The sequence below is a fragment of the Callorhinus ursinus genome, unplaced genomic scaffold (genome assembly GCF_003265705.2).
Source record: "Callorhinus ursinus isolate GAN/ISIS: 27379988/994484 unplaced genomic scaffold, GSC_fseal_2.0 scaffold49, whole genome shotgun sequence".
Lineage (NCBI taxonomy): Eukaryota > Metazoa > Chordata > Mammalia > Carnivora > Otariidae > Callorhinus > Callorhinus ursinus.
The window spans coordinates 6,040,433-6,064,358 of NW_027397111.1; the positions used below are offsets into that span (position 1 = coordinate 6,040,433).

The window sequence follows — 23,926 nt, forward strand, 5'->3', positions numbered from 1 at the left end:
GGGTATTAAAGAGGGCACATTCTGCATGGAGCACTGTGTGTTATGCAGAAATAATGAATCATGTTACACTACATCAAAAACTAATGATGTAATGTATGGTGATTAACATAACAAAAAATGGAAAAAAAAAAGAAATGAATGATGATGAAACCAAAAGAAAAAAGTGATGGTGTGTGGACTATGGTGGCTGTAGAGAGGGAGGAGCAACTGGACCTCCAAGTGGACCAAATCCATTTGGATTTGCTGGTGATTGGATGTAGGGGAAAGAAAAGGAAAGAACTGGAGATGAAACCCAGGTTCCTGGCTGGAGTAGTGGGGTGAGTGACAGTGCCATTTCCTGGGATGGGAGGCACAGAGTTGGGGGAAGAACAGGTTAGGGAGTAAGACCAGAGTGAAGTTTTGGATGTGATGGATGTGAGATGCTTGCGAGATATCTAGGGGAGATGTCAAGCAGCTGTTGGAACATATAGGCACTGCTGAGCAGGGGTTGTGTCCAGGGGGTCAAGACCAGCCAACCTGGCTTGGTGGTAGAGCCAACTCCCCCTGATCATTCACTTGATGAATGGCAGGATACTTGGGCCTTTATAGCAAGGCTTCGAAGACCAGGGGCCTGGACCCCTGCAGTAGTCATCCTCCGTGGACATCCCCTGCACTGCGATGCTCCCATGCTGAGCCCTGGGTGCTGCCACATACCCAGTGTGGGGCATCCTGGGAAGGAGTGGTCTGGGCTAGTAGTAAGGTGCAGTAAGCACCAAATTATATCAACCTGAAATTGCAGTCTAATGTTGTTACGGGGCCTGAGGGAGCCTGGGAAGGATGAACATGCACAAGGAGTCATCTCTAGGATGATCGAATCCTAATTAGAATCACCTCCCAGGATCAGAAGGCCTCTAGAGAACATGAAGAGTGCCTCTGAATCCTAATGGGGCATGGGAACTCTAGAAGGATGTTTGACCAGGCTGCTGCCTCCTTCTTCAGGGCCGCTCAGTACAGGAGGGTCTGGTGTGGAAAGAGCTCCCACAGGGATCCTGACCCTTGGGCTCAGAGATGTCGTGGTATCCTATAGAGGGCCTAACCCATGTATGGCAGGTCTGGATCTGGCTTCTCCAGCTTTGTCTTGAAGGGGTTTATTCCCCCAGAAATAGACTCTGAAACATGGATTCAAGAGCAAGTAGTTTATCTAGGAAGTTCAAGATAGACCCATAGGGTGGGGAGTTAGGCAAGGTAGGGAAACAGCCAGTAAGAGTGTGTTATCAGGTCAGGCACCACTGCGGGCAGGTGGAGCTTAAACCTACAGGGAAACTCTGGGAAATGATGTAAAATACATGCGTCAGAATGATCACACCTGAGAGGTGAGGGAGCTGGGGTTCCCTTTAATCATCGGTTCAGAGCTGCTCTCGGGGGGTGTTAATTTCTAGCACTCCAGACTGACATGTGCTGGGGAAGGGTAGTCCTCTGTGGCTTTGAATAAAGCCCTTGGGCAGATGTTCTGGAAATTAATTGTGGTGGTGGAGAGAGGGGCACTTTGAAAGGATGAGGCACCAAGGACATGGGTGAGGCATCCATAGCATCTACCACGAGGTTCAGGAGGCACATGTTTTGGATACTTTTAAAAACTGCATTTCCAAAAGCCTGTGATATTGACTCTGTCCAAATCTCTGCAGGCCAAGTTGCCAGGCATGCCAGACCCTCTGCAGCAGACTGAGACTATCACTCTAGTCAGGCCAAACCAGGGTTAGAACACCTCCTGCCCCATGAGGTCCACCTGATGCCCACAGGCAGAGCCTGCAGTGCCTCGAGACCTGGGGCTACATTCTCTCTGTGTTTTTGTCTAGTGGGTCCATCTGACAGAGCTCCTGCAGGAAGCTGTGACTTGGGGTTATACACATTTACTCAGGCTGGGTCAGGGATCAGAGATCTCCAGCTTCAGCGGTTTCAAAGCCCAATCCAGGCAGCTGTGGGAGAATAAGTGCAAGGTGCAGTTTCTGGAGAAAACTGGCAAATTCTAGTAGGGGTCAGGCCTTAGCCAAGAAGGGTCTCAGGGCAGTTCTAAGAAGGCACAATGGAAAACTCGGGTAGAATCACACTTGTAAGGTCTGAGTGTGCTTCAGGGAAGTGGGAAGGAAGGTGCAGGCTGACTGGCAACAGGTGCTGGGGTCATTCCCTTGGCTCCCCAGAAACCAGGGGGAGTCTGAGTGTTATAGACACTAATGGGTGCCCCACGCCAGTTCCTTTCACTGGGCCAGTCCACCTGTCCCCCAGGGGCTGTGCATGCCAGAGGCCAGCAGCTCAGGGCTGCACCCCACTCTGTGGAACCGCCCTCTGTGGTGAGAGCTGCCTCACCCAGAAATGCCCAGGACATTAGACCCCTCCTGCAGGGATGGCCCAGAACTAGCGGCTGACTGATATTTTTTAAAGATTTTATTCATTTATTTGACAGAGAGAGAGAGCACAAGCAGGGGGAGCGGCAGGCAGAGGGAGAAGCAGGCTCCCTGCTGCGCAAGGAGCCCCATGCGGGACTTGATCCCAGGACATGACTTGAGCCAAAGACAAACGCTTAACCACGGGAGCCACCCAGGTTCCCTGATATCGGTGTTTAAAAGCCTACCCCTTGGGCACCTGGGTGGCTCCATTGGTTAAGCGTCTGCCTTCAGCTCAGGTCATGATCTCAGGGTCCTGGGATCGAGCCCCGCATTGGACTCCCTGCTCAGCGGGGAGCCTGCTTCTCCCTCTCCCTCTGCTGCTCCCCCCCCCCCCGCCTTGTGCTCTCTCTCTCTCATGTGCGCACACTCTCAAATAAATCAATAAAATCCTTAATAGATAAATAAATAAAATAAAAACTCACCCCTTGCTCCAAGATGGGATAAGCCTGAGATTCCAGCCACACTTCCTGTGGAGCAGAGCTCGATGTCGGCTGAGCTCATAGCTTTGCCCTGCTGCCTTCCCTGCCCTCACCTACTTCTCTCCTCCCCTAAAGGGTTACTCGAGAGCTCGCCCTCAGTTAAACCACTTCCTCAAGAACTGATCTAAGTTCTTCGAGAACCTGATCTAAGACTGCCAAAATGTGTGAGATGCGGCTGCGCCACCAGGCCGAGTGGGTCAGAAGTTTGCTAGAGAAGGACAAGCAGCCCTCCCAGTATACCTGGGCCTACAGGATTTTCCACACCAAACCGGGACCCCTCTGAGCAAACCAGCATGGTTGGCGCCCCCTCTGCATCAGTGTCTCAATTAGAAGGGATTGAGTTCCCGGTGGGAGCCCAGAGCCGTGCTTGATTCAGCAAGGACTAAAGAGAAAGACAGAAACGTGTCTTCCATGAAATTCAACGAAGCAAAGTTGTATTTCTATAAGCCTTTCCCTCTGTTTCAGGGACTTCACTTCTAGTATATTCAAGTCACTCCTTGTGGCTAGATATCAGGAAAAAGAGAAAAAGAAGGAACCAGAAATTGGGACAAAGAAAAGGGAATAAGGCAAGAGACAGAGTGGGTGGGGCGCCTGGGTGGCTCAGTGGGTTAAGCGACTGCCTTCGGCTCAGGTCATGATCCTGGAGTCCCAGGGTCGAGTCCCGCATCGGGCTCCCTGCTCAGCAGGAAGTCTGCTTCTCCCTCTGACCCTCCCCCCTCTCATGCTCTCTCTATCTCATTCTCTCTCTCAAATAAATAAATAAAATCTTTAAAAAAAGAGAGAGAGAGACAGAGCGGGTGAAGAGGTTTTGGCAGCATGACCTTGGGAGAGATGAAGGAAAGTGAGACCAAAAAACAAAAGCCCAAGCCCCCCACCGCAGGCAGGGTTCTGCGGGGAGGGATAGACTGAGCTAACTGGAGGGCTCTGCCACTTCCAACCCGTCCTGGCTGGAAGCTACCGAAGAGCGTGCCCGCTGCACAATTGCTGGGTATATGGGGGAGGGCTTGATAGATACCGACCCAGCCATGGCAGACGCCCCGGCTAAATAAGGGTCACTCGGGCCCTTGCATCTGAAACCCCCACCGAGCACTGCTGCATTCCTGGAGCGGGGCTAAGACAGGCACCAGGAACCACCAGCTCTGCAATTAGACAGCCAGTGAGGGATCACTTAGACCTGCGGGAGAATGCCGCTCCGTGGGCACACTGTCCACAACAAAGCAAAACATGAACTGTGTGTGTCGTTGAAAACTGCAGAGGAGGGTGACCTGGGAAAAGTTTTAGGGAACAAAGCTTGGTAAATGGAAATTAATGCTACAGGGCCAGCGAGTCCTCGTTGAAGATATGTAAAAATACCACGGATGGCCTCTTTCTTTCATCTGTGGTCTGTATTGTTTGAATCTAATGGAGGTGAAGGTTTGAGTTAGGACTTTCTTCAGTTCACTTCTGAACTCACTTCTCCATCCTCCGCTTTCCATACGGATCTTCAGCCCCCCGACTGCAGGCTCAGATGGCAGGGCCCTGGCAGGAAGCAGGTGACACCATCAGACTGGATCATTGGAGGAGAGTTTAATCCTAGGGGCAATTTACGGAGGTGGGAGCAGAGTATGGGGAAGCCACGGGGCTGGGGCAAGGCCACGGAGCTGGGAACAGTGGGAATCCCTCCCACCCCATTCAGAAAAGGTGGAAGACACAAGGCAACTGAAACCAGATAGAGCTGAAGGGCCCATGATAGGAGCTGGCCTTTTGGTGACTGGGGGCATCAACCCCACAGGGAGGTGCGAAGGGGAATTAACCCCTGCCCTCTGATCTCCCACTGTCGGGATAAGGTTGCTGCCTGATGTCTGCCCCATAACTCAGCCTCCTGAGGTGAGGTGGGGTGTGGATGGGGTTGCCCAGCACACTGCACAGTGTACTAGCTAACAGGGCTTCGATGCAGGGTGGTTTGGTTTAACGTCTCCTTGCTCTGGTAGAGTTCAAAGGTTAGCTGTGTACTTGCCAGTGTGTGTTAGTCCTTGTTTGCAGGAGGGACAGAGACAATGCCAGGCAAGGAAAGAGTGAATACTCATCAGATGGCAGTAACCAGAGACACACAGAGCAGGAGACACCAGGACGTCATCAGGAACCCTTATGTTTTGGATGAGGACCTGAGGCCCGGAGGGGGGAGGTGTTCTTGTGCAAGGTCGCACCGTGATTTAGAGACAAAGCTGGAACCCGTGGCACCGCAGAATAAAATTCCAGGCACAGGGAGGGTGACTGGCTGAGATCTGAGAGTCCTGCGTGAAGCTGCCTCTGGGGACAGGGAGAGCAGATAGCAGGAGTGGGGATGGGCAGAGAGAGAACAGGAGCCTCACTCTGGCAGGTGCCAGGGGCCCCCAGAGGACCTTGTCAAACACATAAAGGCCAAGCCAAGGTAGAGATGGAAGGCTGACGAGGCCCAGGACTGTGGCCAGGTGGTGTCAGAGCTTTTTCTAGGCCTTGCCCTGTAGCCGGACCAGACTATGCAGAAAGCAGGAGCTACAGTGGCCCTGTGAGCTGCTGAGGCTGCCCTGGGGAAGTCAGGGCTACCGACTGCCTTTGAGGAACCCAAGCTCCAGGAACCCAGAGGCTGACTAAGCTGTGTTCCCAGGAGGCAAGGCTGCTGGCCCTGGGAGCTTGGGAGAAGAGCATTCTGGCTCCGCCCCCATGAGCCAGCAGCTGGGAGAGGGTGAGCAGGGGCCAGAGAACTGCCAACCTTACTGCCCATGCCTGAGCCAGGGAGTGAGGGCTGTTGGTAGCATTTGGGGAAAAAATGATGGTTTCACCTTCGTCCTGTGGTACCAGGGCTGTTTTACATTAAAGACGTCTTCCTCCTAAAAATCTGGATTGATATCTCAGTGCCTCGCCATGAGGTCAAAAATGGCAGACTTAGTGATTAGAATGTAAATTTGTGCATGGAACACTGCTGTTTTGCCTATTTGAAGCCTGATCATCTGGGTTGGTATGTCTGCCTTGAGAACAGTCTAGGAATCCAGCTTATAATGACCAAAATCAGGTGGTTTCTTCATAGAGCACGCTATAAGCCAGGCACTGGGCCATTGTCTTGGTTACATATGCCTAGTCCTAAGTCCTCAAGGAGCTCATGGTCAGTGAGTGAAGGTGGGGGTTTGAGAAGCCATATAAACCAATTTTGGCCCATGAAGGACTATTAGCGCATCAGATCAGTGCTAGAATATAGCAAATTAGCCTTCCTCCCTTTTGCCTAGGCTGTGGGCATGCGTGCCTCACCAGCCACTACAGAGTGTGAGGGGACAGACTCTCTTCATTTTTTCAAGAAAGTTTTATTTAACTGGGAGAGTAGGAATCACAATAGGTAACCCCAAAGAAATGGTGACTCTCAGAAAGAGATCTGACTTAGTGTACATATGACTCTTCCCTTCTGGAGCACCTCCTTCCAGAGCCTTCTCCACATGGGTCTTGGGTGCAATATGATCTATCCATTGAGACAAACATTCCACTAGGACACATGGTAGATACAGAATTTTAAGTTCTTTGCCTGGATCTCTGTGTACTTTTGTCTATTTTTTCTGACCAGCTAGATTGTAAACTCCTCAGGGAGAGGGCCGTGGATGCACTTGTTCAAGTTGTGAACGGCTGGGGCTGGGCCTCCACCTAATACACCTAAGGTATACCTGGGAGTTCTTGCCTGACCCCCTTCTCTCTCTTCTCTGGAGCCAGCGATGGCTCCCAGATTTTCACTCATGCCACTCACATCTCTGGGGGATGTGGTCCCTTTTCCTTGAGCCTAGTAAACCTTTGTTTGGACATGTTCTTCTTTCCACTTTGCCCTCCTCCTAGGTTTATTAAGTTCATGGCCAAATAAAGCTACATGCTGCCCTTGTCCTGTAGTGTTCTCTGACTGTGTCTGGATAATAGCGGTCACCAGAAATATCTCCTCTCAGGTCCCATCAATCATCTTGCAGCATTGGCTGCCTACATCATGTGGCTGACTTTGAGAAAGCTCCGCAGTGCTATTTCTGAATAATAGTAATAGATGAAGCTGAAGCCCAGTGGCCTTTGCTATTTATCTCTGGTTCTGCAGAGCAGAGCTGTATGTGCTGAAGGGGCGTAGATTATATCTCCAGCATGGTGACTCTCTCAGGGGAAGGCAGCTTCCCTAATTGCCTCTTCATTGTACAAGTTGCCTGGTCTGTTTCCTCAAGAGACAATTTGCTGATTTGAGTGGAGGATGCCTTCAGCTGCTCAGCTCCAGCCCTTTGCTTGGTCTGTCAGAAAGCCACACGATTACAATGTAGGGATGGTTGCTGGCTGGCTGCTAGCCCTTAAAGCCATCCCCTGTAAGCCACAGCCAGCCCCAAACACTGCCACCATCTGGCACTCCCTTCGCTTTACAGCCTTGGCCTGAGCTCCTTGCCTCAGCCCATTACATGTGTAGCATCCCAACCTGCTCCAGTTCCTGGCTTTGGGAGTCTGTTTGCTCACACCCATGTAGGCTCAGATCCTTGGCACTGAGCTTCGTTCGCTTCTTGACTCTGATTAGGAGTCTTTCCATAGTGATGCTGTTGGAGGCTGTCCTAGGTCAGTCTCCTCCTAGCCCAACCTGCCCCCAGGACCCTCACCTCAGTACAAATTCCCCATGGATAATAGTCCTCCTGGGTTCACCCTCCAGGGAAAGACCTGAAGACCCACACCCATGGGGACAAGGCCCTTGGATTTGCAAAAGGAACTGATGGGAACACCACTGGCCAAGGAGATGACCATGGACTATGTTTGAAAACTCTCATGTCCTTTCTCTTCTGCTGGCTTTTATCTTGGGCATCTGCCATGAAATCTAACATTCATATTTGCCTTGATGGTTGTCATACTAGACGATGGCTTTGGCCATATCCTGAAATTATTTTGGAATCCCAACCCAACTTTTATGACATTTTAACCCGATGGCCCCTTTACGTTCACTTTTGCCTTTATGATACCACAGTGGCACCTGATTGAAAGAACATGTAGATATTGAGCCATTTCTGTAAGTGGCTTTGGAGGTAGAGATGGGACTGGAAATACCAATGTTCTGTGATGTTTACCAGCTGCTAGTGTACTTGGTATAAAAAGTTAGCCCTATGGAGACAGAATATTTCAACCTTTACCTGCAATTTGGTAGTTGTCCCAAGACACCAGCATGGAAAAATCAGAAAAGGCATAATAAATCACCGAGTCCAGTCAGTACGGTAGACACTTACATTGTGGGAGCTGCAGACATCGTGGCAATGATCCTCCTGTTTAATGAAGGAGGGGTTTTTTTTTTGTTTTGTTTTGTTTTGTTTTGTTTACCACAAACCCAGCAGCTGCTAATCCAGCCTGGATGCATGACCATTGTAGGTACTCAGTAAATAGTGGCTATTATTTTGAAATTCAATGACCTATTCATTTTTTTAATAGATGTGATTTTTATTAAAATGATAGCATAGGTTACAAAGTTATTCACAATAAGAAAGTCAGACATACTGTGGGGAAAGTTTACCCACTCGTGGCTCATTGGGACTTTCATATCCCTCTAATCGAAATCTCTATGAATGAGATACTAGGCTTCTGGTCTGGCAGGACTGTTGATGCCCTGGTCACTGTAAAGGACCACATCAAAGGAGCTAAAAATCAGGTTAGGACTAGTGCATCAATCAAGCTGCCTGCACAGAGAAAGACAGATAAGCAGGAGTCCAAGCCATAGGATGAAAGAGACACACACCCACTTAGATAAAAGTCATATTTCTTCCTTGCCAAATAGAACTCTTATCCATCACGTTTGATTAATCTTGACTTTTTTCACTCTCAGGAGATAGTAACTTTTTCTCCCTGTTCTAATAGCTCCTAGGCATTGAAAAGAGATTTTCCAGCTCATAGATTGGGTAAAAGGAGCCCGCAGAGGGCCTCACCTTATGGTTTAAATCCATTGCTTCTCTCTTATTTTCCTAAGGGGAAAATATTAGCCTTTCCTGTTCTGCAGACCATGGAGACTTGACCCCTAACAAAGAGCCCTCTTGCTTCCATGTGGTTCTCTGTGCTATAAATCCTAAAAAAGCCACGCTCTGTGGCTGGAGGAGGAAGAAAGCCCAAATCAGGAAACCCCGCCCCACCCCTGTCATTGAAAACCCACCCGACCCTCTTACTCACTTCATTCCTCCCAGAGTCCAGCCATCACGGATTCGCTTTGAAAAGGCTTTAACTGGTTTCTGCCGAGGAGACAGCCATAGCCTTAATTTTGTCCTAAGAATATTTAAAGACAATTGGAACAAAACCAAATGAATTTTTTTAATATTTGGCAGATATTTTATTTTATTTTTTTTTATAATTTTTTTTATTATGTTATGTCAGTCAACAACCAAATGGTTTTTAAACAATGATGCAGTGATTTCCTCTGTGTCTCCTTCATAGCCTAGAAAATGAAGACAAAGGAAGGGAAGGGGGAAAAAGATAGTCCCCTACATCCCCCTGGCCCTAACCACTCGCATCCCACACACCTCGTCCCCTGACCCGGCCCACAGCAGGCAGGAAGTAGTGTGGTGGCCGGTGCCTGCAGCCAAGTCCCCTGACTGAGGACACAAAAGCAGCAAGTAACCAGGTCGGCATTTTTCTCATTCAAACTTGTCTAAGGAACAAGAGAATGTTTGAGCCACATGGAGTATCCTGGTGTGGGGAGGCTGGTGTGGGAAGGGCAAATACAGCACAGCAAAGCAGTTCTGAGGCGGAGTCTGTTTCCTAGTTACTGGTGAGACCTTCCACCCTCTGCCCTCTGCAACAAGCCTGGGGCTGAGAGTAGTCAGGGGCTGCTGAGAGCTGGATTAGGTGTGGCTGGGGCATATTGTATTGTAATTTTTTTTTTTTCCTACCATATTCAAGTTGAGGCCAGGGCGGTGGTGAAGTCCTGGCTGGTGGAGTTGCCGGGATGTGGTCGGGGTTGAGGGGGGTGATTGGGGTCAAGAGGAGATCAAGGTCAAGGTGAAGTCAGAGTTGCATTGAGCTTAGCATTGAGATAAGCCAGTCACACCTGAATGAGACTATGGTTGTGGGCAGGAGAGTTTGAGAAGAACTGGGTTAGGTTGGGTGGAACCAGGGTTCCACAGGATCAGACTCTCCTTGATTCTCTAACACTAAATGTCCAGCCCACTCCCCTGGGTGCTCTTTGACCCTTACCTCCCTCAGGGCCCAAGGCTCATGCCAACCTTCAAGTGTTTTAGCTCCTGCTCTTGGCCCTCCCTGCCCTCCTGTATTTCGTGGGCATTAGCTATTTTCCCAGGGAGGGCACAAGAATCAAAGCAGCTGAATCGAATCCAGCTAATATAGTCACTTGTCCTGCCCATGTGCCGATGGATGATGTGGATGGAGGCGCCGGCCCTGAAGCTCAGGGTTCCCCTGGGGAATCCAGTGATCAATGACATCCCCATTTCCCGGAGCAGGGATGATTGGCTCCGTGTTATACATGTATACACTCTTCTTGACACTCACTCCTTTCCAGAAGAAAAAAAAAACATCTCCTGGGGAGCCCATAAGAAATGGGAGCTCTCTCCTCTTGCTGCCAGGCAAGTGACAGGGCACAAGCTAATCATTTGCCTGGTGTCTCTCGGCACAGATACCTTGCAATAGCTGGGCTGCCTGGAAGTAACTCCAAATGACATTTCCTGGATCCCATTGCACAACACGCCCTGGGAGCAGGGGCCAGGAGTTAGCGACAGAAGTCCCCTACCCGTCTGGTGGACACTAGATAAAGGCACTGACAGCAGGGCAGGTGCTCTCTCCAGCATCCACAGCAACTGGACTGAAGGATGCTGAGCAGCCTCACCCTCTTCAGCAGCCTGTGAGCTTTGTGCCCAGCAGACCACGGGCCATCAGCCCTCTCTCCTGCGCCTGGGAGCTCCCAGCAATCAGCAGCATCCATACACCGCTGAGACATTTACACAGGCACTGCTCCCAGTGATACGAGGCTGCTGTGGGCTGGGCAAGCTGTCTGTACCAGGTGCTGGCATTAGCCTGAATCCAAGCCTTTCTCAACCTTGGCAGAGGGCGGGGGAGAAGGAGGTATAGAGGCTTGGACTAAGGTCCCAGGTACGGACTTTCAGAGGGAGAAGTTCCAGAGGGAGGAAAATGTGATCTGACCTCTTGAAGACAAGGGTTGACACACCGAGGGTGGTTGAAGGACTCAGTCATACTCAGCTTCCAGAAGGGAAGACCCAGAATCTTTAAAGCAGCTTCATGGACCGAAAGGGCTGGCTTGTTGCAGAGCTTGCCACAGCAAAACTTGGGAGCAGTGGATAGAAGGGATTGCAGGGTGGGTTTCTTCTCTACTTGAGAGAGCAGTTTCTCTGAGCCAGAGTCCTTCAATGGGAGAATGGGCTGTTCTGTGAGGTACTGAGTTTCCCATGACAGGAGATGATCTACCAGGGCAGAAACAGCACATCAGAAATGTGGTTGCCCAGATTCAGGCAGTGGTGAAGGATTCATTCACCTGACTGTTGAAGGCCTTCCTGTGGGATGCTCTGAGAAGCAGGTCTCATGTTCAAGGTCAAGGGCTTGATTACAGGTACTCCTTGGCTTTCTGCATACTTCTCTACTGTCCAGGCCCCTGCTTTTTGCCCTATGCCCTATCATCTCCTCCACACCGTGTTTGAGCATTATCATCCCTTCGGCCCTAAGGAGAAGATGATTCTTTCTAAATGACCACCTTTCTTTTCTGGTTCTAAGGACCACTTTCCTCAGGGGGATGCCTGGGGCAGGGAAGAAAGAAGCACCCACCTCCCAGAGCTGTGCTCAGTCCAAAGAGAAACAGTAGATTTCCCCATCCCCAAAGGTGCTACAAGACTCCTTGTCAGATGCCAACGGCACTACAAGAGGCCTTCATATCTTCCCATTTCCCTCCTGCAGCCTCTGTTCTGACTGCAGCTACAAGACAGGTGTGTCAACATGCCACACTTCAGGCTTGGCAAAGGAGAAATGAGGCTCAGTTCCCCAAAGAGGTTTTGGGGTGCTGGCATTATCTCTGAAGGGGAGGACTTAGGCCCTGAAATAATGCCATGTAAAGTCCTTCTCAGCAAGAGCGGTGGCTGATGGCCTCAGTCTCCCATAACTCCACACCCCGAGCAGAGGCCCATGGGCACCTTGACAAAAGGAGCTCATTATTTGCCTTCCGTTACTGCAAAGTTCCGCTCAGTGCGGCAGCCGATCAGAGGAAGCCACCCACCATCAAAGCCTGGTTCAGGAAGATACAAGCAGTGTATGATTCAAGACAAACTGTCATCACGGATTAAAACATGTCTACGCCCCCAATGACAATAGTTATTTTTTCTGAGAATATTGAACGTGTTGCTTACATTGCATAGTTGACGGGGAAAGAAATCTAATTCCACCAGACTGGATCATTTAAAGGCAATCTACGTGCTATAAACATACTGAAGGGTGGTGTTCCCAAGGTGATATAAAATAAAGCATGATTGCGTGATTCTTCTGTTGCCTTACTATTTCATTTCCAGCCTTTCAGCCTAATTCTTCATTACATGGAGAATTCTGTGCCAGCCACCTGTGATAATTTTTAATTTACTCACTAAATAAGCCCATTTCATATCTTCCTCTAACTATTCCTCTAACTAGAAGGATAATGCTCACCTTTATCCTTTAAGGGATGAACAAAAGTTCATTTTTTTTTCAAGTATCACAATGTTTATTGATAGATACAAGTATATAAAATCAGGGCATGAACATGACTTGATAAATTAAGTAGACTTAATTTCAATACTGTCATAAGAGGGACCAATTCAAATTCTCACCGTTTGTTTCACACCCACAAAACCACTTCAAGGGCATTAACGATCTCTCAAAACTGATGTTTTGTGCAAGTAAACCATGTTTCTTTTAAAAAGACTTGTGCACTTGCCCAGGCTCAAGGATATTAAAATCAAGCACATAAAGCCCCTTACTAGAGGTAGAAATACAGGCAATATACTGTTACGGCAACAACCATCAATTACAATTAAGAATTTTTCTGTAACAACCAAATGGCTAATCAAATATTGCAACAACTCAAGTATTACTGAGCAAAGTGCATTTCTACAGTATTCAGTGTTGCTATTGTATGTGTTGTATTGTGTTGCTATGTAACAGAAGTTCATCCCTTAAAGCCCGACTGAGATGCCACATCTTCTGTAGACCCCTCCTTAATCTCGCTGAGAGCTAGCTGTTGGGAGTTCCCCGAGCTCTTTGCACCTGCCTCGTGGTAGGTATCACTCACCACTTAGAATGGAGTCTACTTGTCTCTTGTCATATCTGTCTCCCACTGGGCTGGGAACTCCTAGAGACCAGGGACTGTGTCTCTTTGGTGCTTAGGACAGTGCCTGGCACACAGTAGGTGCTCAGGAGGGCTTTGCTTAACATGTTTTTTCTACTGTATGCAAAGCAGCCTGGGCCCATCTCATTTACTACATTAAATAGTAATTAATATTAAACATGCAAAAGTGAAATATTTCATCAAAAGAATAGAAAGGGCTATTCCTTAATTGAGGGACCCTGGAATTCTTGTTCCTAGATGTGTTTTGTACCCAGAATGTCAAAGGGGAGCCTGGAGTGGATGCCCCTCAGCCTCCTCCTGCCTGACAAGAGGCAGCATAGTTGGGCCTGGAACCTGAGCCTTTAGGACAGAGTGCCGGGAGTTGGCCAGCTCGACCGTGCCACCCAGCACCAAACTCTGCAGGGAGCTCATCAGAGCTGAAGTCACACAATAGCCCCAGTGCTCTCTTTGCTCCCGTGCAAAAGCATAAAGGATCACGTTTATTTGGCACATTCAGGAGGTTGATCTGGATTTGTGTTTATTTTTTCCTTCCTTGTTCAGAAAGGAGGTGCATTTTCTGTACTCTGAGTTCCCAGGCCTGGTATTTCTGAGGTCAGACACATCACAATGTCTTGATTCTCTTCTGGGTTGCCCGGGTTCCAAAAGCACCCTTTGCCCTGACTGTAAGGGCTCCAGAGACTTGTAGTGGGTCAGACAGAGATGCTTTTCGAAAGCCAGACCAGTCTGCTCTTTACTTCCCATGAACTTAATTTCAGCCATTTAAGAGTATGTGTGTGTGGGGGAGGGGGGGGGAGGTGTATTAAACTGGCTCCATGCAGGAATGTGGACAGCTCTCCAATCCTGGAAATGATCCCTTGAGTGTTTTGATAGAAACCATAGAAAGAATTCATCTGATGTGGGTGAACTTCAAGCAGTACCCCCTAGAGACAGGACTGAACCATTTGTTCTTCCTTGCAAAAAGCCTTTCAAGATCACAGTCTCTATGCTAAGTTCAGTGCGAGGCACTGGAGCTATAACTGAACAGGCTGTGGGAACAGCCCTCAAAGAGCTTACCATCTAGTGGTAGAGATGGACCGGGAGACACTGGGGCTCCAGGGGAAGGACATCCAACCTAGTCTTTGGGGCTCAGCAAGGCTTCATAGAACAAGGAAGGACTTTCTGAGACTTGAAATTAGGAGTCTTGCAAGCCAAATGTGAAGAAGGAGCTTAAGCATACTGGGAAAACTTTAAATGGCCTGAAAGCTTTGGTTTGTTGGAATTCTGGGACTCTACTGGACATCCTCAAGACCGGTGCAGCTGCCCACTTCCAGTCTGTGTGTCTTCCTGTCTCCCAGAATATATCCCACTGCTGGAAGGATCTTGCCAAAGGAAAGCTCGGATCACATTATACCCTTGTTCAAAACTGTTTCCTCTCCCCCCCCCCCCCCATTACGTGACAGCTTAAAGCCAGGTGGCTTGACCTCAGCTCACTACTGCCCTCCTGTGTCCTCTAGCCAAGAACTACCTGCATTCCTGCCCCAGCCTACCTTCAGCCACTAAATAGGGGGACACTTAGCCCCACTCAGATACTGGAGCCAATTCTATTCCCAGTTTGGGGAAGTTGTTTAAAGCTCTTTACCGGTATCTTGGTGGTATATACTCATGACAGAGTTCCAACAGACAGGGACTAGCAAGAAATGGAACAAGAGCTGGATACTTACTCCATGACCATCCAGCCAGAGTCAAGTATTAGTCTGGTGACAGCACAGATTTTCAAGGTGACCTCAAAGCCAGGAGTGAGGAGCATACTAAGGAATGGAAATGGGATCCAAGGCTGAAAGCTCAGAACTCTACCCAGGTACCATAATGAGTCCCCAGTCTCCTTCCAGGTAGCCATCTAATATTATGGGCCTCATCTTGAGTCCTTCCCTTCCTCCCCTCCCCATTTCACCTTAATGAAGCAAGGCTCTGGGATAAGTTGGAGCATGACAGTGGCAAGAGATTCCAACTTATTTGTTGGATGCTGGTCTTTGTAACTGAGTTCTTGCTTTTCCTATGTGACCAAGGCCCTCACCCCTAGTCCAGGCAGACGGGCCATGTTCCCTGCTGGACAGTCTTCTGTTTGGGTTTTCAAGAGTTGCTGGCTGTCAAGCTCCTGGGATGGGATCCATGCCATACCTATCCTAGGTACCACCTGCCACCTTAGCTGTGCCTCCCTGACACTGACCCCTGGCTGAGACCTTCAGCCTTTCCCTGGCTGCCAGGATCCCCTGAGGCTACATATCCCTGGTCCATCTTCTTCCTTTCTGCTTCTAGGACCTTCCCCACCCACTCATCTGAGGCCAATGGGCATATCTCACCTCAATTTCTGTCCCGTCACATATGAGCTGCCTCAGGACCAACATATACATTTTAGCTCCCACTTCCTTTCTTGTGCACTTGCATTTGGGGGACAGGTACACAGCTTCCAATTTTATGTGTGTCAAATTCCATCTTGTTAGATTTGAGCCATCATTCTCTCTCGGTAAAGTATCTTTTTGGCTCTATCAGCATTCCCCCTCCCATCTTATCAGTCACAGATTTTGAGGAATATACCTTCTCTATGTTTATCTAATCTGTCAAGGAAAAATATGTGTAGGATGGAACTAAGGACAGAGCTTTTCGCTTGCTGCTAGAAACCCCTTTGATGTTGATGTTGAGCCATAAAGCGATCCCTTTGGATACAGTCATTCAGTAGTGACTATTTTGCTTGATTATATAACATCTAGTCCAAATATTTCGAGCATCCAGTCCAGATGTTTCAAAATGGTGGCAAATGTTTTGTTCGGTCTGCACATCATTTTTAAAAATCTAAACTCATGTTAAAAGCCAGGAGGTATCTCACCAAAATATCCAGATTTCTGGCTTTTCTTGAGAAATACTTAATAACAATCAGCTGGAATTGAGTGGCAGATGCCTTTGTTAGGCAGGCACGTCCTCTTTGGTTTGCTACATTCCCTGATTACTCATTTATGTTTTGAGTTTGCAAACTTCCTAAAGGATATGAAGGGAGACTTTGTGTAACAATCATTATATTAGCTATCTTTTGCTGTGTAACAAATCACCCCAAACTTAGCTGGCTAAAACAACAAACATGTATTATTGTGTACAATCTTTGAGAGTCAAGAATCCAGGAGGCTCTTGGCTGGATGGTTCTGAATCATGAGGCTATAGTCAAGATGTTGACTAGGGATGCCATCATTTGAAGGCTTGACTGGGGATGGCGGACCTGCATGGATCTTGATTCATGACACAGAAGTTGGCTTCCCTCAGAGTAAGTGATCCAGGAGAGAATGACCAAGCTGTGATGTTTCTTATGACCTCGTTGCAAAAGTGACACACTTCTACTTTTGCCTTATTCTGTTCACTAGGAGCAAGCCACTAAGTACAGCCCACATTCAAGAGGAAAGGAGTTGAGCTCCATTTCATGAAGAGAGGAATATCAAAGCCCTTGTGAATGCCTTTTAAAACCACCACAATCATTACATTGGATAATATATGTAAAACTTTCAGTGCTATGTACTTAATGCCTAGTAAGTGCTCAGTAAATGTTACTTATAATAATACTAATAATAGGTAACACTGAGTATTTAGAACCTGCCAGACATTCTTTTAAAAGCTTTATGTGCATTAACTCTTTAACCTCACAACAACTCTATAAGGTGGTCTTTATTATTATTCACATTTTACAACTTGGAGCACATGCACCGTGAGGTAAAACAAATAGCCCAAGTTCACACACTGGTAAATGAGAAGATGGGATTCAAACCTTACTAGTGTTCATTTAACCATTATCCTACACTGAATTTCAAAAATCTTATTATTACTGCTTACAGTCATTATTGGTATATTATTGTTATTGTTGTTGTTATGACTGTCATCATCATCATTATTATTAGATACATGTTTCCCTGACCTGCAGCACCAATAAGCCTGTTCAGGAAAGAAGTGTGATCCATTTACTGATTTGTTCTAATAAAATCTTTGTTAGGCCCTCGGCCTCACCATTTCATGATGTAGATACTCAAAACCCACCGCTTTCCAATCTTGCTCCTTGCTCTTTGGATAACGACAAACCTCTTAAACATGATTTACTGGGCCCCTCTTCAGGGTTTGCCCCTCCTTTTCTCTCACTCCATCTCACTCCTGCCCACCCTGCGCTCTCCGCCCCTGGCTGCAGGGGCTTCCACTAATCTTAAGCACCATACTCCTTCCATCTTCAACATATGTGCCCATGTGGGTTTATGTGCCTGGGACCTCTTTCCTCCTCTCTTAAAAAAGAAATCATGCCTGTGTTTGGTATTAAATCCCATTGCCTGTAATCTGAATAATCCTTTCCCTTTTCTTGAGTCGATAGTGGTTTTCCAGCCCCTTTCTTCTCCCTATTAGTTCAGTGATACAATGTCTGGTGGATCTCAGCGCCCTGAATCCTGGTCTTCTCGGCTGGAGACTAGACTGATTGACAACAGTCAGGCACTCTCTTCACATTCATTTTTATCAGAGTAGTTAAATGCCCAGCCCTGAGGCCTGACTGCCTGGGTTTGAATCTTGATTCTGCCATTTATAAGCTGGTGACTTACACTGATGCCTCTGTACCTCAGTTTTCTTATCTTTAAAATAGGAAGAATGACTTAAAATAAGCTTTCCTATAAGCTTGTGGTGAGGAGTTATGAGTTCGTTGTGGGAAGTGCTCAGGAAGGGCCTACTGGCCCACAGTCAGTTTCTTGTGGTGATTCCTGTACCCCCTTTCTCCCCTTCAGCCAGCTGCCCAGTGATCTCAGGCACAGCTAGCACAGGATGGGGATGCCCAGGTCAGAGATCAATCCTAGGAGATCCAATGATCCTCTAAGATTTAGAGAGAAGGCAGTGGGTATGGAAGGAACTCACTTTGCAGAAAGACATACACAGATTTCAGTCCAGGCTCTGCTGTTTATCAAGTGTGCTGTCTTGGACCCATCACTTTAACACCCCAGTTTTCTCATCTATAAAACGCAAATACCAATAGCTCCTCTCAGGGTTGTTCTGAAGATTAAATAATGCCTGTAATGTGTGGAACACTTGAATGCAGGAACATAGCAGTTATTTAATAAATGTTAATTTCCTTCTTCTTCCCTTCAAATCAAGCATTATTCTCGTGGGCATAGAGGGAACTACAGAATGGAAGCTAAGGAGCTGCCGTTTTCTCCTCGGCATCTCATACAATATGCCATTGGCCTCAATCACGGGCCCCTTCTTATTCATCTTCTTAATTCTGTTCTTTCAGAGCCAAATCAACTGCAATTTTGAATCTCCTTTCTATTTTCTCTACATGACCTTTTAAAAATATGAGCTTCCTCAAGAGTTCCCCGGGGTCTGATTTTTCTGGGTTTTCTCCCATGTTATTCCTGTTTTGGATCATCGCCGGTTACATAAGCAGAATTTTGGTGCTGAGGGCCTCCTTCCAAAGCCTGTAATCCATGAAATCACAGCTTTCTTTCCCATCCACTTTTTGAAGTCTGTCCACTAAAGCCTAGGCTTTGGGTGTACCTGGCCTGCCTTTCTCTAACAAGCCTTGTGAGACGATATGGACATTTTCCCCAAGGTTCCCAGCACTCCGCTTCACCAGTTATTCATGGTTGACAGGAACTGATAAGCCCAGAATAGCAAAGGGTCTTTTTTTAATATATATTGCTAATGTATCAAGCCCTGTTGCAGCACTAGAAATCAGTAGAGAGAAAAAGCCCATGTCTATATAGAATGTACATTTTCGCTACAGATACATCAAAATAACCAAGGAAGGATTAATATGATTTTTAGATACTTAAAAACACTTACAGAAAAGTAAGACAGGACAGGTAGCTGAGAGAACATGTAGGGATGGAAGGAAGTGAATTGGAAGATTTGATGAGATGGTCAGGGAGATTCTATCTGAGCCTGTGATATTTAATAGAAACTGAATGCAGGGAGTGAGCCCTGCAAAGACTAGGAGATCTTTGAGGCAGGAAATAGAATTGCAAAGGCCCAGGGGCTGAGGAAAGAACAAGTTTTAGTCAGAGCCCATGGGGTCCTAGAAGAACCATGGACAGTTGTTGGGGACATAGGCAAAGGGTGTCTGTGTGTTTGTATGTGTGCATGTGTGCGCGTGTGTGTGTGTGTGTGTGCGTGTGCGCGCGCGCGTGTGCGCACATTTGGGGGGTGGGGAGGGGAGACCTATAGGTTTTATTAGACTCTCTGAGGTCGCTAAGATGTAGAAAGTGTAATAACCATGGCATCCTTCCCTCCAGCCATCGGGGGGCAGGAATTGTTAGCTCAGCAAGTTGTCAAACATCCTGCTTTGAATGGAGTGGAAGCCTTCCCTTTGGTGTCTGGGCAGCCAGGGCCCTCTCCCTGTTCACTTTACCTCCTTATCAACCCTGCAGTCTGGGCCATAAACAGCCTCCCTCTTGCTTCATCTGGTCACAGCACCAAAGGCAGATTAGAGATTCAGCCCTCACCTCCTTTCTTCTCTCCTTTAGCCTCACCAAATGCTTCCACCCTTCAGTGAGGTGGTGCCAGGCAGGAGTTAGCCCTTCCTGCCCCAGCAGCGCTGTTCCCAGACTCAAGTCACCTGCAAATCTTTGTGATACCCGTGGGATCACCCCATGCCTAGCTTCCAGCCTGGAACTGACTTTGCTTGCTACCCCTGTTGCTACTGCTGTGTAGACTTCTTCTTCTTTTTTTTTTTTTTTAATTTATTTATTTTGGAGAGAGAGAGTGAGAGAGCAGGGGGAGGGGCAGAGAGAAAGGGAGAATCCCAAGGAGATTCCCTACTGAGTGCAGAGCCTGCTTTGGGGCAGGCCCCACAACCCTGAGATCATGACCTGAGCCGAAATCAAGAATCAGACGCTTAACCAACTGACCACCCAGGCACCCCCTGCTGCATAGACTTCTGAGGAAATTAGTTCTGTCTTCAGCTCCCAACTCAACAGTTTCCTCATCTGACGCATGGTCCCTCCCACGCGTGCATCCTCTCTCCACATCCCTGGCCACTCTCCATGGTAACCAGTTCACAGGTAGATTTCTGTCCTCTGTCAGGCTTAATCCCTAAGCAAACTCTGTCTTCCTGCCCTCACAAATGTCACCCTGCTTGATCCAGCTTTTGTGGATTCCAGTATCAAGAAAACCAGACACTGCTTGTGAACACCATCCGCACACCCAGCTGAGACCCTGCCAGTTCTTTGCTCTTTCGAAGTCGGAGGGGGGGGATAAAGCAATAAAAGTGCCACTCAGCTATCTGACTTCCTCCGTGTCCTGCCAGACTTGAAAGATGGCCTCTCCTTCTCTGTGTGGTTGTCCAGCCACGGGTGGTTAACAGCAGAGGACGTGGCCGTGGCTGGGTAAGGCTCAGCCGCTGCCCAGGAAGGTGGTGCCTCTCCCATCTGGCTGTGCACCAGCAGCAGTAAGCAGCAATGCCCGCCCTGTGCCCACTAGTGCTCTGGAGTCTGCAGCTGGTCATTTGAATCAGCACTGTGGTCAACATACTTACACAAGATCTGGCTTCCCCATCCCATTGCCCCAGTGTTCCAGAGCTGCTTTTCTTCCTGCTGCATGACTTGTCTCTTCACTCAGAGCTTGGTTCCCTCTGTTCAAATCAGCTTGTACTCCCTCCATTCAGCCCTCCTTCCTTCTCCTGTTCTTTGTATCATTGCCTGTGTTCTGGATTCCTTTCCCTTCCCTCAAGTGTGGTGACCACTTAGGCTTGCCATCCAGCTGTCTCTTGCCTCAGGCAGGAAGACTCAAGCTTCCTGAGGTTCCTGAGGGTAACCCCTGCGTTCCTCCTCATCTCTGGGTCCCAGTTTGCCCATCTCCTGGGATCATTATGAAGATTCAAAGAGCTAGTGTCAGGGCGCCTGGGTGGCTTAGTTGATTGGGCGTCTGCCTTCGGCTCAGGTCATGATCCCAGAGTCCTGGGATCGAGCCCTGCATCGGGCTCCCTGCTCGGCGGGAACCCTGCTTCTCCCTCTCCCACTCCCCCTGCTTGTGTTCCCTCTCTCGCTGTGTCTCTCTCTGTCAAATAAATAAATAAATAAATAAAATCTTAAAAAAAAGAGAGAGAGCTAGTGTAGATGAAGCGCCCAGCACACGGTAGGCTAAATTCCTTCTTTCTGCTTCCCCTGGGGCCATCTCCCCCACTTCTCATAGACACACTCATTTCACTCTGACCAGGCTTTCATCTGGAGCGCCCTTGATGTGGCAGCACTGTAAGCCAGTCACAGAGACACAGAAACCCCATCTGTATCCCAAGTTCTTACCGTGGGACCTTGCCAGACCCATGTTGGCAGGGACTGAATGTTGTCTGAGGATGGGTATCCGGCATTGTGTACTCCATAGTTTCGCTGAGTGATTAAATGATTCAAAAAAGATGACAGAAGGCCCAGATCCTGAGACCAACTCAGGTTGTTGCTATAGAGCTGATTGAATGTACTGTGTTCTCTCCAGAAGATTGGATACCATGTCAGGTCCTGCCTGGGGGCCGGGCTGGCCGCACACCTAGGTGACCCATGAGTTGTTTCCACGGTGAGATCAGGCCTGGCTGCTGCCACTCCAAATGATCCAGGGGACTGAGGAACCTGTCGTATGCCAGGCATAGTCAGGAAGGGGTCAGGGCGGGCTTCAGTGATCCTGGCAGAGGATCAGACCCAATCTCTCTGTACCATCTCTGGTTGTGACTATCCATGTCCTCCTGGCTCAAGCAATGACCCGGCCCTTGTTAAAGCTCTACGATAGGCCTGATGGAGGCGTGGAACTAGATGTAGAACACATAACTTGTATTATTTTGGGGACGGGGAGCAAAATAAAAATCTCACTTGCTTGAGTTTCTAGAATAGGGCAGTTTCTTTTGCTGTTATAGTACCTTTTTAATTAGCAAATGGATGAAAGGTCCTTCCTGACATTTTGGCTCATCTCTCAGAGACTTTTAGGTGCGAGGACTCTGAATAAAGCTTCCTTATAACTTCCTAATACTTTTTGGTCCAGCCTTTAAGTCCCCTTGCAATCTGCCCAGCACACACATATCCAACGTCCTCTCCCGTCATCCAACCCGTGCCCCACACCCACACTCGGCAGGCCTGCCACTTGCCACTTCCCAAACATGTCATGCATGTTCATGCTTCTCGGCCTTTTATGCATGCTGTGTTTTTCTACCTGGGACACTTTTTTCTTTCTTTTTTTTTAATATTTTATTTATTTATTTGACAGAAAGAAACAGAGAGAGGGGGAACACAAGCAAGGGGAGTGGGAGAGGGAGAAGCAGGCTTCCCGCCAAGCAGGGAGCCCGATGCGGGGCTCGATCCCAGGACCCCGGGATCATGACCTGAGCCGAAGGCAGGTGCCCAATGACTGAGCCACCCAGGCGCCCCCCCCGGGACACTTTTTTCTGTCCTCTTTATCATCCTAGCAAAGCCACCTCACCCATCCCTTTGAGACAAACTCAAATATCATCCTATAAAATTTATCCCATCCTGTACTATATTATCACAGCACCTTGTGACAACCACTTTTAGAACATATTTCAGTGCACTAAAATGATCTGTTTAATTATTTCCTCCCACCACATTGTGAGCTTCTTGAGGCTGGAACCCTGACTTACTCCATAGGCCCAGCACTGAGCACTGGGCCTGCCACATGCTGAGTGCTCAGTAAAAATCTGCCTGTTGAACGCATGAATGAAAGAAACACAATGGGGACATGAAGTGAGGAAAAGCAATGTTCTCAATATTTGGGGTATGTCTATCAGGGAAGTAATATTTCTTAGGTTTTCTGAAGTCTCACTAGAGGAATATGATGATGTATGTTGCTAAAATAGAGGGGTCTGAAAAAAAATCAATAATACCGAAAGGCCTGGCCAAAAAATATACCAGCAGGCTGCTAGCTGTGCAGGTTGCAGACTTTAGAGGACAGCTCCTGGGCAAGGTGATTCACCCCTGTCTGGAGTCTCCTAGGCTCATCTACGTCCCACATTCTGATAGCATCTCCGGCCCAGGAGCTCTGCATTTGGTGGTTTTAAAGTAAGAGGAATATATGCAGAGTGGTCAGGGAAGGCCGTGTAGGCTGGGATGGAACCCAGGAACTAGCTGATGTTAGCAGTCCACATTGAGATGATGCTGGCAAGGGGATGTCCTTAATCCTAGGCTCTAAACTTAAAAAAAAAAAAAAAAAAATCAGTGCTTCCAGCGGTTGTTTGTTTTTATTTACACTTGGGATTCACAGCAGGCCTCAACAGCCTCAAGCATTTAGTGAGTTTTATCAGACAACTCAGAGCCCACGCCTAGATTTGAGTCTCCCTCACTTCCAGCCTCTCCCAGGCCCACAAAAACCTGAAGCGTGGATAGAAAGGGTTTTGCCTTGGGGGGGGGGGGGGTTGCTGGCCCTCCCCTTCTCCAGCCCCATCTCTGCTCAGTTTCACGGCTGAGGCTGGGCATCCCCAAGCTAAGGGGGCATGGGAGGGATGCATGGGAGCTAACCCTACCTTCCAGAGGGGCTGCCTGCTCTGTTTGTCTGGACAGGCCCTGCCAAGCTAGGTGATGAGGTCTGCCTCCCTTTACTTCTCAGCCCGGGGCCTTTTCCTGAACCTCACCCACAGGCCTACCCCTTTGCTGGGGTTCCTTCTGAGCTCCACAGCTGTGTCTCTGGCTTCCCAAATGCCAGTAGCTTCCTCCTCCATATTG

General features: G+C 48.3%; 1 protein-coding gene and 1 long non-coding RNA gene across 4 annotated transcripts in view; one reads left to right on the forward strand and one right to left on the reverse strand.

Annotated features, from left to right (window-relative positions):
- Positions 1–2,943, reverse strand: part of LOC112806162 (uncharacterized) — a 53,733-nt gene extending 50,790 nt beyond the window's left edge. The window contains exon 1 of the long non-coding RNA XR_003203819.2: positions 2,846–2,943. This is a non-coding gene — a long non-coding RNA (uncharacterized lncRNA). The remainder of the gene's footprint in view (positions 1–2,845) is intronic.
- GALNT18 (polypeptide N-acetylgalactosaminyltransferase 18) overlaps positions 1–23,926 on the forward strand; it is a 356,353-nt gene that overhangs the window by 212,865 nt on the left and 119,562 nt on the right. The window lies entirely within an intron of this gene.